Below are 19,563 nucleotides of genomic sequence, written 5' to 3'. Positions count from 1 at the left end.
CTTCCCCTGCTTTCAAGGACCTTGAGAGAAATAAAACAGGAGCAGGAAGGACTTGTCAGTTTTTATTCCACTGGTATAGTATGTGATGACTGCTTTTTTTTAATATATGTTCATTTTTCATTATTATTATAAAAGATTAACAGGTTTAAAGCAGGAAGAAAATGATATTTTCTGATTCAAGTGGATTGCAGAATTTTTACCTTAGGGAGAAATTATGAAACTGGTCTAAGTGCTACTTTGTCTGGAAAGATCATCATAAAGGTTCCTCAAGACACAAGGCTCTCAGTAGACTAACTTGATAGAAATTGCACTAGCTAGACAAGGAAGTGACCTTTATCAATAAGAAATATTGGAACAATTCAGGGGTTTAAAAGGCCCTGAAAGCAAATCAAAGATTCCAGCTGAGCAGAGGACAACTTAAAAGAGAGACTAATGTTAACCCTGTTTTCACGTACTTAAAAATTATACAGAAAAAACCCATATCTATATGGAAATAAAAGTTGTAATCTAACCATACTGAAGGCAACACAAGCATTAAAATATTTTGCAGATTATTTAAGGACTTAGTTTCAAAAGAGAGTACATTTAAAGAAGTACAAATCACCTCAGATGACAGCTCGTGTGAAATAAGGTTGTTAAGAAAATCCCCCTGGACTCCAAAACTATGCTAAAACCATGCTAGGTACAATAGGCAGTGAAACAGAATTACACCTAGTATGGTTTTACTCTTTGAGAGAAAAATGCAATTACTTTTTTTAAGGCTATATCAGTTCTGCATTCATAACTGGGCCACCTGACTTCTCCCACAAGTGTAAAAAATGGAAATGAACCAGTAGTAAAAATTAACCTCATTGCCTGTTTCTCAGGATTAGCAACTTATTTTCTGAATGCAATGAGCAACTTCATTTTGAAGACAAAATGCAAATGGAGTTCCTAAAGGCATCGCTGTAGCTGGGTTTCTGCCCTCTTTACAAAAACACAGAGCTTCCAAATTTTTCCATTGCAGAGCAAGGGCACTAATGCAGTGGTGCAAGGTATAGAGTCATGCTTTGCTTGGTACCCCTGGCTGAAAGAAACCAAACATTGTAATGATCTCAAGCTATTGCAGTGATCTCAGGAAGTCACACCTCTGTCACAGTGTTCTGAACAAAAGCACCCGGTGCAAGTCTACCTTTGTGGAATTTGCAATTGTTGTTTCATCACCACTGGGGCTTGGTGTGACAGCATCCAACTGGCAGACTTCAGGAAGAAAACATCCTAAAAAATGAGCTCATCCAACATCTTCACACTTAATGAAAACTCTTTTCCAGCTGCGAGGAAAAGCAGGAAACTCATACCCTCATACATATTGCTAAACCTATTTTGAAGATGTGATATTAAGTCTCTAAAGGAAACCCAGTAAACTGCTAGAAAATTCTTCATTGGGGAACACCATGTAAATGCTTCAAGTAGTTGAACAGGAACTACTGACAATTCCATTACCTCTTCCCTGTGGAGTTGGGAAGGGCAGAACCATGCACGAAAGTGATGGTCAAACCAGTGACATCACATGCTTGTTCACTGTTGGCCATGCTAAGCCTATTTCCAACTTGCAGGGCAGCTTCAATTACAGGCAGGTCCTGCTCCTATTGAAGAATTTCACATCAAACATTTGCAGCATTTCGAGATATATCATGAAAAGGAAATGAAAATCAAGTTTCACGCTTTAAAATATGAACCGGACTTTTTGTTTCAGATGGCCAAACAGTCCTTGAAATTGAAAATCACAGCACACGTGAGCATCTTGGGAAGAAAAAGAGCTGGAGGAAAGGCACAGGAAGAGATGATTTAAAAAACAGAGGCAAGAACGTAAAGAAGAACAGGGAAGGGAGAATGAAGCTGTCAGTACAAACCAATTCATTCTTCAGGCATAATTGTGATCCCTAACAGACAACTTCTTCACTACTACTGGATACTTCTACATGATTTTCAAAGGACAATTGCAGGGACCCAAGAAAGGAATCTATTCAAATGTAAAAGGCATTACTACTAAACTGAGTGGTACAATTCACAAGGATTAAAGGATTTATCAGATTAATTTTTGAAAATTCAACAGCAAAAAAAGTTCCAAACTTCCTACTGGCTGTGATTGAAGCTGGTGTGTTAAACATGGAACTAAACAAGCTCTCAGAAATAGAGAACTGTTTCTTCCATCTTCAAAAAAGATTTTATTATTACTATTGTTATTTTTGCAAGTGCATTTCTAAGATGTTATTTCAAGATCTGTGAACAAGCAGGAAAAAGTAAACCCCACAACATATTTGAACATGAAGCATCAGAAGAAAAAACATGGCTTTAATGGTAAAATGTACTTCAATGGTAAAAATCCAAATGCTTATGGGAACAAAGATAATGGGGTTTGCAACCTGAATGCTCTGCCACTTATACTGCCCAAGATATAAACGAAGAAAACCTCTTCAACATCAAACAATATAATAGTAATGATGGTGATCACTTAAACAAGGGGAAAACTGATTGTAATGGGGGCTATAATGGCAAGATTCACGGCTTTGAAGGGACATGATCAAGAGCTGTTCAAGTGTCCCTTTTTCCCTGCAGTTATCAAGTTCATGCTACAAAAGATGCTCACAGACACCTTCCCCCAACACTAGCCCCGAGGATCACCTGGTGCTTCATTTGCATACACCAAGAGACTATATATAATTTTAGCAGCCACCTTTGTCCAGATTCCTAGTTTTCAAGAACACCATCAGACAAACCCACACAGCTACCGTGGGCTGCAGAAACACAGCTGAATACCAGCAAAGAAGGAATTATGCTCATGCAGGGCTCCAAAAAGTATTTGCATAAATACCATGTATTGAGTACTCTACACACATACATAAGCTCAGGCCAGTTTTTACATGTTTACTGCTTAATTTGGAGCTACCTTTTTGAGAAAGAGGAGTTCAGGTGAGGGTGAATCTTCCTCTTCTGACCCAGAGCCTTTTGCTCCTTTCTCTGCTCCAGATCTCCTCCTGGACAATTTGTGCCCACTTAAACATAATGTGCTCCGGAACAAAAATGTAATTATGTATAAGCAGTGCCCAAGAGAAATCATTTATTAAAAACAGCTTTCTTTAAAGCAATTTTATCCCACTTTTTTTACTATACACAGGTAGCATATTTATGTGGAAGGGAAAAATATCTCCGTGGCTCATAAAACACAGAAAATCGGTGTGGCCTGTATGAAATGGCATTAGTATATTAAAAAAAAACCTCATATATATATATATATATACATATATATATAAACATTCTGCTCCTGCCTTTTCTATCTCTGATATTCTCCAGCTTGTCCTAGTCTCCAAGTGCATTTACACAGGAGACAGAAATAAGTAGGTATATACATATCTACACATGTGCACATTCATATCTAGGGACAGGTATAAAATATTAACTATTTGCAAAGTAGAAAAATAACTTGCCTAGAGTTGCAAGGCCTGCTTGGTCTGCTGCTTGGAGGTTTCTAGTAACAGAATCACAGGATAGCTGAGGCTGGAAGGCACCTCTGGAGATTGTCTAGGCCAAGCCCTTGCTGACAGCAGGGCCACCTAGAGCGGGTTGCCCAGAACCATGGCCCAGTTGGGTTTTGAAAATCTCCAGGGATGAACACTCCACAACCTCTCAAGGCAACTTGTGCCAGTGCTCAACCATCCTCAGAGTAAAATTGTTTTCTTACATTTAAATGAAATTGCCACTATTTCAGTTTATGCCTGTTGCCTCTTGTCCTGTCATGGGATACCACTGAGAAGAGCCTGGCTCCATGTTCTTTACTCCTCTCCATCAGGTATTTATATACACTGATAATTGCATACTTAATTTTAGTGAAAAGCAGGAAAAGAAACCAAACAAACTCTGTGTAGGATCCTAATGCTTCTAGGACTATGTTCCATGAAGTCAGAAGTAAGAATCACTACAAATGGCAGAAGTACGTATTTCTTGGAGACATGGAAAGCATCAATCCAGTTTCAGCAAGCTTGCAAAAAATCTTAAAAAATCATTCGTAACTCAACACCAGATGGATTTAGTATCTGTAGATATCTTCTAAGAATGGATATGTTTTAACAGTTAGTTGCAGACTTGTTTTTGTTGCAAATTTAGGCTTCAGAGTCATGCTGAAACTATAAGTTGCTTTATAGCATAAGGAAAGAGAAAACACTTGCAAAAACTCTAGCTCTTTAGACAGCTAAAATTCAGAGTTGATAGTAAAAAAAGCACCCCAGTTTTTCTACACATACCATAGAAAAAAACTTCTCATCAATCCACACTAGAGATGAGGAACCCAAATCCTGTAAACTTTAGCACTGGATGGGAGCAAAATCTGCTTGGCTGTTGTTCTGTGAGGATTTAATGAAAGCAGTCTGCAAAACCTACTCCCAGTGGAGAACTTGTAGCGGGATCCTTTAGGCACCTAGTGCAGCAAATGTACCAAGAGCCAGCAAAAAAAAACTGAGCACAATAAATGTGACTTTTAGCAGTAAGCACCCACATGTCTTCGAGCCCTGCAGGCAGTAGTGAAGCTGTCAAGCTTTAGGTCAGTAACGTGCCACCACTGCCTGAGACACTTTTGAAGTGCAGGAGGGGCAAAAGCAGCTCCTTAAGTCAAGCTCTTACAGAAGCATGGCTGTTGTGAGGTACCTGCATGGAGACATGATGGAAAGGAGCCCTGTTTGCGGAAAGTGGTCAGCAAAGCTCATAAATCACTTGAGAAAGGCCTGATCTAGATATGACAGGAAGATGAACAGAGATGCTTGCTTTCAGTAAAGAGGTAACAGGCTGAAAGAAAAAAAGCAGGTATGTCAGATTGAAAAGGTCAGGGGTAAGAATTGTCAGCATAAGCTTTCCAAGCAGAAGTCAAGGACATCTTGCTCCAACAAATAAATAAATAATAACAACTTAGAAAAAAAAAATCAGGCATCTTTGCTAAGAGAACTTACATTCTTCACCTGTGTACCATCCTGGGCATCCCTGCATAAATGATATTTTTGAACATTGTCATGGTTTAACCTCAGGCAGCCACCAAGCACCAAGCAGCTGCTCGCTCATTCCAGCCCCTAGCAGGATCAGGTTGAGAAACAGAAGGGTAAAAGCTCATGGGTTGAGATAAAGACAGTTTAATAGGTAAAGCAAAAAAGCAAAGCAAAATGAGGAATTAATTCACTGCTTCCCATGGGCAGGCAGGTGTTCAGCCATCTCCAGGAGAGCAGGGCCCCATCACACATTAACAGTTACTTGGGAAGACAAACAGCATCACTCCAAACATATTCCCTTCCTCCTTCCCCCCTCTTTATTGAGCATGATGTCATATGCTATGGAATATCCCCTTTGGTCAGTTGGGGTCACCTGTCCCGACTGCATCTCCTCCCAATTTCCCATGCACCCCCAGCCTCCTTGCCAGCGTGGCAGTATGGAAAGCAGAAAAGGCCTTGGCTCTGTGTAAGCCCTGCTCAGCATTAACAAAATCATCAACCCTGTGTTCAGCACAAATCCAAAACATAGCCTCATACTAGCCACTGTGAAGAAAATTAATCCTGCCTCAAGTAAAACCATCACAGATATGCACCCTTAAAAAAGGGAGAGGTGGCTGCAAAGAAGTCAAAGAGCACATAGTTGAATGGCGAGAAGGTGAAGGGCAGAGAGACAGACTGGAGAAAGTGTGAAAAAAAGAAAAGATGATTTGAATGGGAACATAGAGCAGACAAATTTAGAAAGGTGGTGGCAGCAAGGAGAGGAGAACTGTGGAGAAGAGTAACAAGAGGCACCAAATCACTGGAGGACAATGACACCATCATATTTTGAGGTTCTCTTCTATTGCACCCTCCATGGTATTTGTCTTTCAAAGAAAATTTACAGCAGCTGTACTGCCTCTGCTGGGCTTTACCCAGTCCATGGAGAGGTAGGTCCAAAATTGGAACTCCTGCACTCCACAATATGCTAAACGAAAATAGTGGGCAACACATGGGACAGGACCATGGATTACAGTACAGTTGATGTAAGAGTAATGGAAGGAAGTGGTAGGTAATTTATCAAGTCCCTCATAAATCTTCTGACTAGACTGATGTTGTAATGTCACAGTAGAGTTACAAGCTGCACACTCTTTTCCAGATGACTGCAATGTCAATGACCTGCAATGTCCAGATGACAATTATGACATTGAGACAGAAGGAAATCATCCCTACCCCGGGAAGTTTGTACTGTAAGCACTTATGCAGACAAGAATAGTTACACTGATCTTATATTTTTCACTCTTTTTAAAGTAATTTGAAATGATGGTTTATAATTCTAAAGCACAGACTGCTCAGCCTACCTTGCAAGTCCATAGTTTGTGGTCACATAAAAGTTAATTCATCTTTATTGACTCTGTTTCTCCCTTCCACTCTAAGCCTTTTCTGTCTAGATTATACAGGCAGGAAACACTTAGGCACAAGCACTGTATCATACTATGCATTTGCATTATAGGCCAACATACCACATTGTATTAACATCTCTCAGCCAGTAACATTGCATATAAAATCAGTACCCACATCTTAAAAACAATTATAACCATAGACCATAAATAGACTGAAGAGCCAAATATTCACAAACTCGTGAAAATGTTCATACCACTGCAAATCTGGGTATTCACATTTCTCTCTAGTTAAACAGCTCTAATAACCCATACAAGTTCTATCACACATTGCACTACTTTGCTACAGAATGTGTTTCTACAGACTTCCTAATCAGGGAGCAGAACAACCTTTGGCCTAGACTACCAAATTTCAAAATGCTACGATACCTTAAAAGGAAGATAAGAATTTAATATCTTTCTTTGCCATTAATTGGGATTTTTGTAGTACACACATTCAGGAAGGTATGAGTGACATAGTAAAATCATTCTACAATACCCAACAGATACATCGCCAAATAAGTAGATGGCCATAGAATCATCGTGAGTATACATGAAACATTGTCTCAATTAATAAACCCATCGATCACAGAAGTATGAGACAACTGCATGACACAGCACAAAACCAAATAACATCTCTTATGGGATGGACAATTCATGCTTAAAAATGACATTTACAAAGCAAGGATCAGGGTTGGAAGCTTCAGGTTTTTCATGGAAAGACTACAGCATGTTTTCATGCCTACAGGTGGCTGAAGCACATCCATGAAAGACAATGTGAAATTAAAACAGGAATCTCATTACCAGGATTATGCAGACAATAGCATACAGGATTACTATTTGCTGGTTGTATTCTACATTTAATCTATCAAGTCGCACTTAATACTGCAGGTAATACATTTAGGAACAATTAATATTAATCATAACAGGAGATTAAGTGTTAAAAAAATTATTATCCATTTTGCTTTTAATTCACCATACCACTGCAGCTGTGAGAACTGCAAGAAGACGACACTGCCACTTTCATTCCCTGCTCTATAAAACACAACTTTCCCCTCAATGTTGCAAATGTGTGACACTCAGATGCCCAAAGCTAGGCATATTTCATCCACTGTCTAAGTTTCTAATTCCACATGGTTAGTTCCCAGGGTAAGTGCCAGGTGAGCAGAGCCCTGCAGGAGGGCTGGGCCAGGGCAGACCTTCTCCCCTACTGACCCTTGCTGTGTCCAGTCCCTGAGCACAGGAGCACAAATGTCCCTTAACAGGAGCAACAGGCATCTGCATACAGAGAACATGGTCACATTTTTGACCCTCTTAATTAGTCCCGCTGCATCAGTGTGGGAAGAGTGTCACATCAATAAGACCTTCCCAAATAACTACACCTTGCCAAGCTCACTGAGGGAATCTCCACCGGGAGGGCTCATCCTGCATCTCCAGACCACACAGCCCCAAAATCTTCAATTTAGAGAATAAAATTACCTTCACCCAACAAAATAGAGAAAACAGGCTATTGGTTTCCCGTGAACTCTCAAAGTCGTATAATAACCATTTATACAGATGGGCTATTGAATGTCTAGACCATTTAAACAGTCATTTTATCAGTAATAACTGAAGTTGGTTTTAAAACCAGAGAAAAAGCAAAAAGGAACTTCAGGGTACAAAGTCACTTTTCCCATTCTAACGTAAACCTTTATGCATGTATCACTTGCTGCTACCCGACTTAAAAACTGTAAGTACAAATCCTGCAAAATAAACACTGTGGTAATACTTTAAACCCCTACGACTTTTTCTGGAGTCTCTCTTTCATTGCTAACAGGCTACAAAAAAAAAGGCATTAACCTTAAGTATCATCTTTCCCCTTTAGACTTGGTATGGGTTTAAGTAATGCCAAATTCACTTATATGCACAGCAGTAAAAAAAATTAATATCTTAATAAGGAAAAGCTAGTGTAGCACTGTTTATTATAGGCACTCAGTTTAGTGCATATATCCATCTCCAGCCAGCAGCCAAATCTAGTGTTTATGACATTACTCTTCAAGGAGTATTTTCATGATAATGAGAGTATTGGTATGACATTGAAAGTGTTTTCTACACAAACATATATCAGTGTTACATGGTAGAACATATATACATATTTTTCATACATATTTATATAACTATATAAATTAAACACTTGAGACCTTGATTTTCACAACATACTTTTGTGCCCTTACCGTACATAAACATACATGCAGCATTCCATTTTTGAAAGAAAAGTTTCCCTTTCATATAACAAAGGACTTGGAGGTCTAACTACTGGACAATATATCAGAAATGAGAACAGTTCACAGAGGCACACAGCAAACATGCTATGCATACATCTCCTAACAAAGAGTAATTAATTTTTACATCAAGAAACTCACTGACAAAGTTTGAATATAAAATCTCATCGAGAATAATCTGAAGTGTGTTACACTTCCTGTAGCAATATATTGCTTATAGCTAAAATATGCTTATATCAACAAAGATGACAACTTTTTTAGAGAGTAATCCACACAAACTGTTGCTTCAATTTGTTCTCTTAGTCTGCACAGAAGAAAAATAAGGTTGTAACAAAAAGAGAAGTAATAACAAAGTAGCTTATTCCTTGCTATTAAGGCATTGCAAATTTAAATTACACTTTCACCAGTTCTAGTTTCACAACTGTCACGTTTTCTGGTGATGCTTGCATAGATCATCACAGCTCTTTCTGGATGCAAAGACATCCACACCTACATAGTGGCTGGAGCAACATTTCAGTTCCAGTGGGTGTTGGCACTACCTGTATCCACCACCAAAAATACACAAACTTTTACAGCATTTTTCCAGACATGCTTTATGTTACTTTAAAATAATAATAGCCCAGTACATGGAATAGAATAGATCAGACTCTTGTCTCTTGAAAACACAGTCTGGATATGGTAAATATGTAATTCAGCTGAAGATATTACTTTTTATGTTTCATTTTTAGTAACATTGCTATTAGTTACTCCTTCATGGAATGCTATTGCAAAGGTCATAAAAATGTAGATAGATTACTTAAGGTAAGCCTCTGCTAAAAAAGGCAGAACAAAAAAAATCAACTCAGAAGATCTATAAAACATTTTTGGTTGGTAATTTGGAGCAATGAGAGAACATGAAACAGCCCAAGAAAACAACATGCCTTTACATCTTCAGTTCTCTCTGTCCAGGCTTAACTGTTACAAAACAAAAATGCCATTTTCCAAGTCTACGTAAAAGGAAAAAAACTTTGAAAAACAACTTTTGGAAAATGGCAAAAAAAAATTGCTGTTGACTAAAATAGACACCAAGGTAACTGTTATAGTCAATAGCAAAAATTCAAAGAAACTGTTAGGTACCAGCTGTGATTAAACCTGCCAAATACTTTAATGTTTGAATATACTATCATAAATAATAATAAAGCTCGTGTCTTTGTTGTACCCACAGTTGGGTAAAGTTGGTAATTGAATACATGCTCACATTTAAGGGTATCTACTCAGAAGGTAACACAGTTTCACATCACATGCTTTAAAAGGGAACAACTTAAATTTGGCTTTGGTTTATACAGTAGAAATAACCTCTTCAAGGATAAGTGCAGAGGGAAGAGTGAAGACTAACACCGAAATAGCTCCTGTTCCTAACACCTTTCTGATCCTGGCTGAGACAATCCACTCGTACCTCGGACGCATGGTGGCAGCCAGCCAGCCAGATGACTGGTGACTTAATATACAAGTTCATGTGGGCTCTGGAGTCTGACACAGACAAGGGCATTAACTCTGAAGTCTCACCAGTCAGCCTTAATATTCAAAAGTCATCAAATGAGGCATGACTACATTATGAGACATTTTTGAATACTTTATGCTTGCTTCCTTTTGTTCAGAACAGCTTTCACTGTAGAATGTGCTCATTAAATATGCATGCTCTTTATAGGAAAAGTTGTGATCGATTGATGTGTAGGTCAAGTATGAAAAGAACTTAAATGAGTATGACGCTATGATAAATACTGAAATAGTCTCAGAATCACAGTTTAAAAGATTGGCATATATATATATTGTTTCATTCTACTGCTGAAGGCAGTTCTGACAATAAACAAGGCTTTGGGCCAAAATTCAGCCTTTGAGAACAATAAATACGTATAAAATACATGTATGTGCAAGCAAAGGATATACTGAAATCTACCAGGCAGAATGGCTTTAGTTTCATTTTGAAAGCCACTTAAAATAAAACCCAGTGGATGAAACAAAGAATCCACCCAAACATGAAGGCTCCAGCATCTTTGTTGAAAGAACAATAGCATATTACTCTTCATCCCTCTACCTTGTTGCAAAAGAACCATCAAGTTATTGCTGTGATCATATTAAAGAACACTTCACAGAATTATTCTTTAAATTAATCACTATTTATACAGATTTATTTTCATATGCCAGTAGTTATAAATGCTCTAATTCAAACTGCTCTGCAGAAAACATTCCAATAAAAGAAATATTTCCATTAGCATAACAAAAGACAACCAGTAAAATCACTCCCATGCACAGGCTCAAAATTTCAAATGAAAACACTATTCCCATATAAATACACCCTATTTTTGAACTGAATCCACTGTAATGATATGTTTTGTAATCTGATGGCTCTCCCATCGGAGTGTACATGATATTAATGAAAGCAAGATCAAATTAAACAGATGACATGATTAACAGTATTCATTTCATGCATGACTGTTTTACCAGAGAGATAAAGACCTGAAAGTAATTACCACCAAGTGAAACTCCTTCACTGACCTCTCCGCTCCCGGCTAGCAGTCCTTAAGTACTGATGCTTTGCAACAAAGACCGGTTCCTTTCATCTGTGGGCTCTCCTTTACGCTACAAGCTGTGCACCTCTCCCCTTGCAAGCACACAGTACCTCTGTATCTATGTCTGTAATGCAGCATAAAGATTACTGGGGAAACCTATCAAACCGGCAGGCAGCAACCCCGGCCGCCAATAAGCGCCAGGCACATGCAGAATCCAGCACATGCTCGCTGAGGCTCGCAGGCTGGCACCGCTGCTGAGCAGGCTGCTCATCTAATTATAGCCCTCTGCCGTAGCACGGGGCTGCTGAGGGAACGAGAGCCGGGCAGATTACACCTTTCAGCCGAAATCATCAACGTTTCGGGGCTGTTGTTTGCCCGGGTGCGTCACAGCAAAACTCCTGTTTGGGATTTTCGCTGCTGTTGTTTTTTCCAAATGATTCACGTATGAGGGGGTTTGTCTCCATCTCTGGAAGGAAAGGATATATTTAGGTGTCTTCTTTGAGTAGCTGACCACTTGTAGTTTGCTAGGTCTATTTCAAGGAGACAGTAAGATGCAGCAGTCTATTCTGCCAGGAGGACTTCTTGTTTTAAATGTACGCATGACCAGCACCACACACAGAGTAGATCCGGGATGGGGTTTTATACACTCTATATACGCTTTGGACACTGCACAGACTACAATGTAGACCTCAGATCAGCGAGGCACCACACGCATGTTTTCAGTGCACAGTAGCCCTACAGAAGTCAACAAGACCTCCTCTGTCCTTTACGTTTATCCATGGGCAGATACCCAGATGATCAGAGGGCTTTCTGTGTGCATTGGCACATAAGGTCCTAACCAGGCTTTCATGAGGCTATGGTACAAATGCCAAGGAAATTTCTGGCATTATGCAAAACTTAATTCATTTGGAAAATACTTTCAGTGAGTAAAGACTTATGCTTATCTTAGATATCTACAAGTCCACAAAACTAAGGAATGTTCTGATCCAAGAGAACATAGTGTATTTGAAAGATTCTGAGAACTTCTACAGTATCAGGTAAACAATCACAAAAAAAAGATACTTGTTTAGTCTGCCTTGATGGTGTGTTTCAATTAATCTTCACTCTGATTAGCACAAACAGAAAAACAGTCTTCTGAAGTTTCCTGTGCTCACATGGTTCATGTAATCACCTAAGCTCTACACTGACCAAAAGGTTTTCAAACGTCAACGTCAAGATGGAAGTACACAGCCTGATTATCAGAAGTGCCAGCGCCAGTGTCAGCTCTCTGTTGTGAGATACATTTTTCATGACTGATGTAGCAAAAATATTACAATGCTACAGCATTATGCATATAGAAACTACAACACATTTTTAAGATGTTTCAGTAAGTTACACATAAACCATATCCATAAACATTACACTAGCAAGATCCTAAACCCAACTGCAGTAATGAGTTCTAATGGGCCCTCAGTGGCATTTTTCCTAATTCTTTACTCTGTCACCAGCACCATGCAGTATCAGGCACAGTCCAAGCGCATGATATTAAAGGTTGTCTATAAACATTTTTATCTACTATACTTACTTCAGTACAAAAACTGTATTTTCTACTACATAAAATTTTACTAATGGAACAAGAATTTAATGTGGTAACAGTGCAAGACCATATTTACAGACAATATGTAAATGGCTATGTCAGAGATTTCTTAATCTGTCAGTGAAAACTGCTCAGAAAGAGGCACTCTGTGCTAGAAGTAGACTTCATCTTTCTAAGAAAAATATTCTCAAGGCTATATATGACTAAAAATAAAAAAGAAATGCAGGAATGGTGACATTTTGCTCCTTCATTGAATGTTCAGTCAACATTAAGTTTTGTGTTGCAATAAACGAAAGAAGCTGTTTTATTAAGTCTTCCTTTTTAGATTACATCATCTAAGGAGCTCATCAATTTTTATAAATTGTATTTCTTTAAAATACTGTGAAATATTCCAAATTTCTCAGCCATACTACCTGAAACTATGTATATAATGAAGAAAGGCAAGGGAGGCAGTTATACAGGAATTAAAAACTTAAAGTGCTCAAGAGGCATACAAAAAGAGATGCACAATCATTTAATGATCAGATCCACAATGGTGTTTTTCTAACATTTTGCCAAAGGTAGAAACAGGAATAAACCCGATAATAGTCTTTAACCTAGTCCTCTGATCCAGCTATTGGGAATCCTCATGTTCACTAAGCAAAGGAAAAAAAACACACACACACAAACAAAAATAAAATCAAAGACACTTAAATCATTCTTTTGATTGGATCCACATTCACAAACCATCAAGGCACATACAACAGGTGAAAAAATGACCAAAAAAACTTAAACAGGAATTAAACAGGCTTCAGCTGCTACAGAACTATCAGTTTTGGCTTCCTTCCGTGAAACTCCTAAGCCTACATGTCCCCCTCAGCCCAGCAGCTCCCCAAGCCCTTGCTGTTTCCTCCTGTTCAGCTCCAGCACCCCTCCACAGCAGCCAGCCTCCTGCCTCCTCCCCACAGAGCTGCTGGCTCCCAGGGCATGTACAGCCCACGTCCCCAGCAAGGGCTGCCCTGTTGAGAGCACTCTCAACATACCATTGCAGCAGGATGTTTATTCCAAAAGTTGCTTTCTTTTTTAAAACCTTGTGGTAGCAGCTGTAGTTGCTGCTGAAGGACCCATCAACAGCTGCAAAGTTAAATTTCAAGAAACACCTACTTGTCTCTGCAACACAATCAATATTCACTAAACCTCTGTGCTTAGCTTAGCAGGTCAGTCCCAATGATCTCAGAAGTCCCAGAAGAGTCCCAATGTCTGTCTCAATTTTAACACTTGTTTTTAACCATTGCAATGATATGCTGGGTAAGGAAGATATGAGGAACTGCACAGCAGGGCTAACGTTTGGAGCCAGCAGTCGCTCACAAGAGCCCACATTTGGCAACGGCAGACAGCTTAAACTCCAACAGAGAACAACGCAGAGCTCCATCAGCCTGCTCTGCATACCTGTGGTGACAGCACACGAGCATTTGGACCAGCGACAGGATACAGCCATGTATAGGTGTGCCAGCAAGGGAAGCCAAGAAAGGTTTCATAAGGACACAGTCACAAGGGTCTCCTCAAGTCGCAGAGAGGGAACACAGGTTTCATGAGGACACAGTCACGAGAGACTCCAGCAAGTCTCTGTTGGAGATTAACAAATCATGAAAGGTACACAAGTTGGCCAATATTCGGCAGACTTTCATTGAAAGCAAAAGCCTGTCTCTGGCACAAGTTACCTGCCTGTGCTCAGCTTCAGGTTCCTGCTCCTCCACATAGAAACAGAAGGTCTCTGTAACATTTATAGAAATTATAAGCAAGTTAGGCTTTCTCTAGCCCAGTTCCTTGACAGGAGAATTCAATTAAAATTTTCCAAACCCATATGGTCTGAGGCAGATGCCCATCACAGAGGGGAGGAGAGAGAAAAGCCTATGAGGGTAGGATGAATTCATCATATGAAACCAAACCCAGCATCTTACAGGGAAAACTGCCTAGCTAGCACGTTAATGAATTTTACACTTCATGTAGGCATATCTAAGTAAATTAACAAACAGATGACTATTTTGGGAACAAGTAACTTTTTACTGTGTTATGATCACTTGTGTAAGTACTTATATATGCAATGATTTTAATACAAGAATATTTTTAAAATTTCTGATTGTCTCGTGTCTTGCAACTAAACTGTTTTCAGTCTGGATACCACTTAACCTTTGACTTAAAAATATACCAAATATTCCTTGCAAACTGCTACCTCAGTTACTTAATTAGATTTTGCAAAGTGTAGTAAACATACAGAATGAAAATGATTTGAACAAAAAGGCTGGTGAATCAATGTGATGCATTTCTAAAGGCAATATAGCGTATATATAGCATAGTGTGTATATTTCCAAGCTGTAGCCTTGAAAGGTTGAATTGAACCAATTACTCTAATGAATATTTTACTTGGCTTAATGCATCATTAGACTTTTAAAAGTAAGCTAAACCATCCCATGGTTATGTTTACATAATAACAACAACAAAATCTTAAGATTTTTGCGTGGTACTTCTGACATTTACCCAAGTTAAAAGATCAGGGGACAATTTTCTCTTCCACAAATTTTTCTACATTTCAATTTTCCTTCCCAAAGACATTTATCTAGCATTATTTTCTTTTTCTTTTGAAAACTACCTTTGACTTCCCAATAGCTATCTGCTGGGCTCTTTTCTTTCCTAGGAAGTATTTGGTGGTGTTTGGGAAGTCTGCCAATTGTTGTCAAACCCATCAGTAGACCCATCATCATTTGTGGAAGAAAATGTGCTTGCTATATAAACTAGTGTTTGCTATATGAACTTTTCTCTGGAAGTCACAAATGCCAGGCCTCAAGGTCAGCACTCAGCATGAACACACCTATTTTCATTCTGTGGAACATAGGAACATTTCTTGGATTGATTCCAATTTTGATTGGTGAGCAAGCGGTAACCTGTCCATGTGTGGGTAAGTGTCAGCGCTATCGACTGTGTTTTGAAGTTGGACAGCTAACTCGGAACTTTTTTTTTTTCAAAATATGCTCATTATATCCCTAAACGCCAGAACTCCTCTGGATGCTTAATAACAGGCAGAGATGTCTCTATTTGAATGCCAGAGATTCGCTGCAGGATGACACTAAGGTTGATTCCTACGGACTATTTTTTATAGCATTCATATAGCATTCACTTTTATCTCAGAACCATAAAAAGCCCAAACAAAAAAAAAAGCCCCACACCCACATCCCTCACCTCCACAGACCTACACATTGGCAGTATCTTCACTGAAGGCCAAACTGACGGAAACGATGGTCCATCACTGCCACCTTGGAAAACCAGGTGAAGAGCAGTTAAGCTGTGAGTTATGTTTCATCCTACTGCTGATAGATGTGGCAAAGGAGAATCTGAAGTAAAGCCTGCAAGATGTTTCCTATGCTGAGCACTCACACTTTGGCCACAAAATCAAACATGGATGAACACAGTATTAGTCTGTTGGTACCCGCAAGAAAACGCAAATCCTAAATGAAAGGTCATTTTAAAGACTTCACATCACCCTGAAACTTGCTTCCTTTCATATACCACTCCAACACATCTCCATACCAATACCTTCCATTTCTCCTCAAGTTCCTTCAACATTTCCTTCAGCACAATGTTTTCTTCCACCCTTTATACCATGTTTCAGCAATCACCTCGAACTATACAAACGTGCTCTTGTCTTTCCATCCTACTTATTTTCCCTCCACTTCCTTTCCTCACAGCTACCAGCAGAGATGAAGTATAAGCGGTCCATTTTAGAAGGCAACACACCTGTCAGCCCAACCAAGACCTTCTCAAGACCAAAACATGTGTGCCTCCTAGCCACCACTTCCTGGCCTCTGGCTGACCAGATAGATGGCCACAAAATTGATGAACCACAGAAAGGGACCACACTGTTTACAGCAAGCACAGAAACAGCCTTAAATAGCACATCCAGGACATGGACCCCATATAATGCATGACCGACTCACATAAAATCAATGATCATGACCCTAGTGAGTCAGAGATTGTAAAACATATTATAGAAAAAAGAGCCTTGGCTTCCAACCAGTCAAGTGAGAAAGACACATTTGCAGACCTTGTTATGGTCTGCAGGTTTAAAAAGAGAGTACAATAAAAAAAAAGGCCAAAACGTGACTAATGTAAGGTGGTGAAATCCTAACACAAGGTATAATGGTGGCAAAATTAAACTGCTCAGGAGGACATGGAGGGTTAAAACTACATTGGAACAAACCATAAAAGGGCTTTATAAGTGAAGACACATTTTTCATACTTGCTGTGGTGGAAAATAGGGACCCTGAGAGCATCACTTAAGCCAGAAAGCTGACAGACAAGTACAGATTTCCCTCAGTGGAGGAGCAGAAAAAAGAGTTTGCAATATAATAAGTTTACTTCCAGCACCTCCACATTATTAATCTTCCTCACCACTGCTGGCATTTTCTTCTACTCTATTTAGTATCATATTTATTATGACCAACTTACTGAAATGGGTGACACAGTCTGATGCTGAGTATACCTAACTGATATATCTATAAGATTGGCCTAGGAAAACTTTAGATACAAGTCTTCCACTAGAGGACAGGTGTAATTTTTAAAAAATGCTATGCTGCAAAGAATGCAAAGGCTGAAGGATGAAGTGTAGCATTCCTCCCTTTGAAGGAAAAACTCTGTCAGACTTACTCATTTCTGTAATTAAGAATGTTATTTCCAATTCTGAGTAGAAAGTGCAGCTCCCAGGTTTTCTTTGATCTTGTGTGATGAGAATGAAGACCCATCAAGCTCTCTAAATCCCATTGTTTTTATTCTTCAAAGACTGTTTTCGCCTCTCTTACGTCTCTCTATGTGAGAAGGTGTTTATGTTGAGCTGCAAGATGCAACTAGAAAGCAAGTCAAGGTGCGACTGTTGGAACATGAAGTAGTTCTTTGCAGACGCTAATGCATAAAGGCACTTGCACAAAACACTCCCCACTGCCAGCCAAATCTCTGGGAGCTCAGAGACTGCAAACCTTTGAGACTTCAAGTCTCCAGTCCACACCCATAATTCAGGGTTTCAGAGCAACTCTCAGATCTTATTACTTTACACCAGAACTGAAGATATTCAGCACAATGAATCCCAGAAGAAAACCAGCTTTGAATGCAGTGGCTTTGGTTACCACAGAAATCAAGGTTAATGAGTTTGAAGCCAGCCTACTAAATGTCAAGCCCTTTCAGCCAAAAGTAAAATAAATTTAGATCTTAATCTTAGAAAGATTGTAATTAAATGACTAGAAACTGTGTCCATATAAAACCAGCAACCATGACTCGTCATACCGGAACCGAAGTCTCACGGTCTTCTTACAAGAAACCAGAAACATTTCGCTGGCACAGATGAAAAGTCTCTCCAGGAAGAGAGGCTTAATTATTTAATAGAGCAAGCCAAAAGCCCTCTTATGAAAGAGCCATCAGGACTCTTATTCCATATAATGTTCCTGAAGAAGAGTATATTTGCATCTCAGGCAGCTTGTAGACCCAGCAAGTTAAATTTTTCAAGGCTGATAAGATCCCAGACCCTTCTTCCAAGAACTGCTTGTTGTTTTTGCCAAATCCTCTAACACAAAATGAGCATAAAAATCACATAACAAGGTTATGAAAAATATGCATAAATGGGGACAGACAAGTGCTCACTCCACAAGCCCAGAAATTACCACTTGTTTTCCACCCTTTCCTGAACATTTGAGCAGACACTCTCCCCTCCATGCACCGTGCTCCAACTAAGGTCAGGGGGAGAGTGATGATCCTACCGAGACTAGTATGAGAGCTAAGGAGTGCTATGAAGAAGATGGGAAACATGCAGCAGGGGAACTCCATCACATTGTGGGGACAAATTACTCTACTGATCTGCCTTGTCAAACCTTTCCTGGACAAAGCAGCAGGCATTTTCTTCATCTTTCTTTCCTAGGCCGGGAGGCAAAAAAAGATGCCCAATTTCTCTGCATGGCATAATAGCTTCACGTAAGTCACCACTTGTAATACTACTGCTGTCAATAACCAGAATTTCTTTAGGTGGCCATTCTCGCAAAGTGCCCAACTAGATGGAACCTTTCAGACCTTTGTCCTAGCTGCAACTCCGCAGCACTTCCAGAGCAGGTTTCTAAAAGCACAAGCATCAGAATTTTCAGTTTTAAACTAAGCAAAATACAAGTACATAACAACATTTGTCTCACAGGCACTGTAATTCAACACTGCTTACACACACATCATTTTAGTGGACATTTATTATTTTGTCAAGAATTTATATCAACATAAGGTTAGGAATAAAGCAGGGCCATAATGGTTACAGGTCTGAACCTAGTCTTCACTGTGAACTCAGATACAGTTTGTGAGCACCAATATACAGCAAGTATACCTCAGCTTTTCTAATAAGGTAGCCAGTGAAGGACAGTAGATTTTAAAGATCATTGGTTTCTCATTACATCATGTGGGTGACGAATCAGCAGTGAGTCTTCAAGTCCCAAACGTGTCAGAGGTGAAAAGGGAAATCAGTAATCCCATACAACACAACCTTAATAGTATAACAGTAATCCTTTTTGTCCTTACAGAAACAAGGTACAAACATAGGAAAAAAAGGTCAAAAGGTGAGCACTCAAAATTAAGTGAAGTCAGAACTAGACCCTTCAGTCAGTCAGACACATGTATCTCCTGCATGTTCTACAATAATGCAGTCTTTACCAATCTGAACCAAGAAAGCCTCTTCTTGCTCTTGAAACGTCT

At 39.3% G+C, this 19,563-nt stretch overlaps 1 protein-coding gene across 4 annotated transcripts in view; it reads right to left on the bottom strand.

The window, feature by feature from the left end:
• The window catches only part of FAM110B (family with sequence similarity 110 member B), a 115,858-nt gene that overhangs the window by 51,314 nt on the left and 44,981 nt on the right, over positions 1 to 19,563 (bottom strand). For 2 of the 4 annotated variants that reach the window (XM_027903491.1, XM_027903494.1), the window contains exon 1: positions 11,224 to 11,393. The exons of the other annotated variants lie outside the window; for them this stretch is intronic. The gene's annotated coding sequence lies outside the window, so the exon portion shown is untranslated. Of the gene's footprint in view, positions 1 to 11,223; positions 11,394 to 19,563 lie in introns of those variants that run through there. 4 annotated transcript variants of the gene reach the window in all.

The sequence above is a fragment of the Empidonax traillii genome, unplaced genomic scaffold (assembly GCF_003031625.1).
Source record: "Empidonax traillii isolate 1590-97213 ecotype Southwest subspecies unplaced genomic scaffold, ASM303162v1 scaffold971:size222662, whole genome shotgun sequence".
In the NCBI taxonomy this organism is placed as follows: domain Eukaryota; kingdom Metazoa; phylum Chordata; class Aves; order Passeriformes; family Tyrannidae; genus Empidonax; species Empidonax traillii.
The sequence above is the reverse complement of the archived record's forward strand: the minus strand, read 5'-3'. Positions and strand labels throughout refer to the sequence as shown.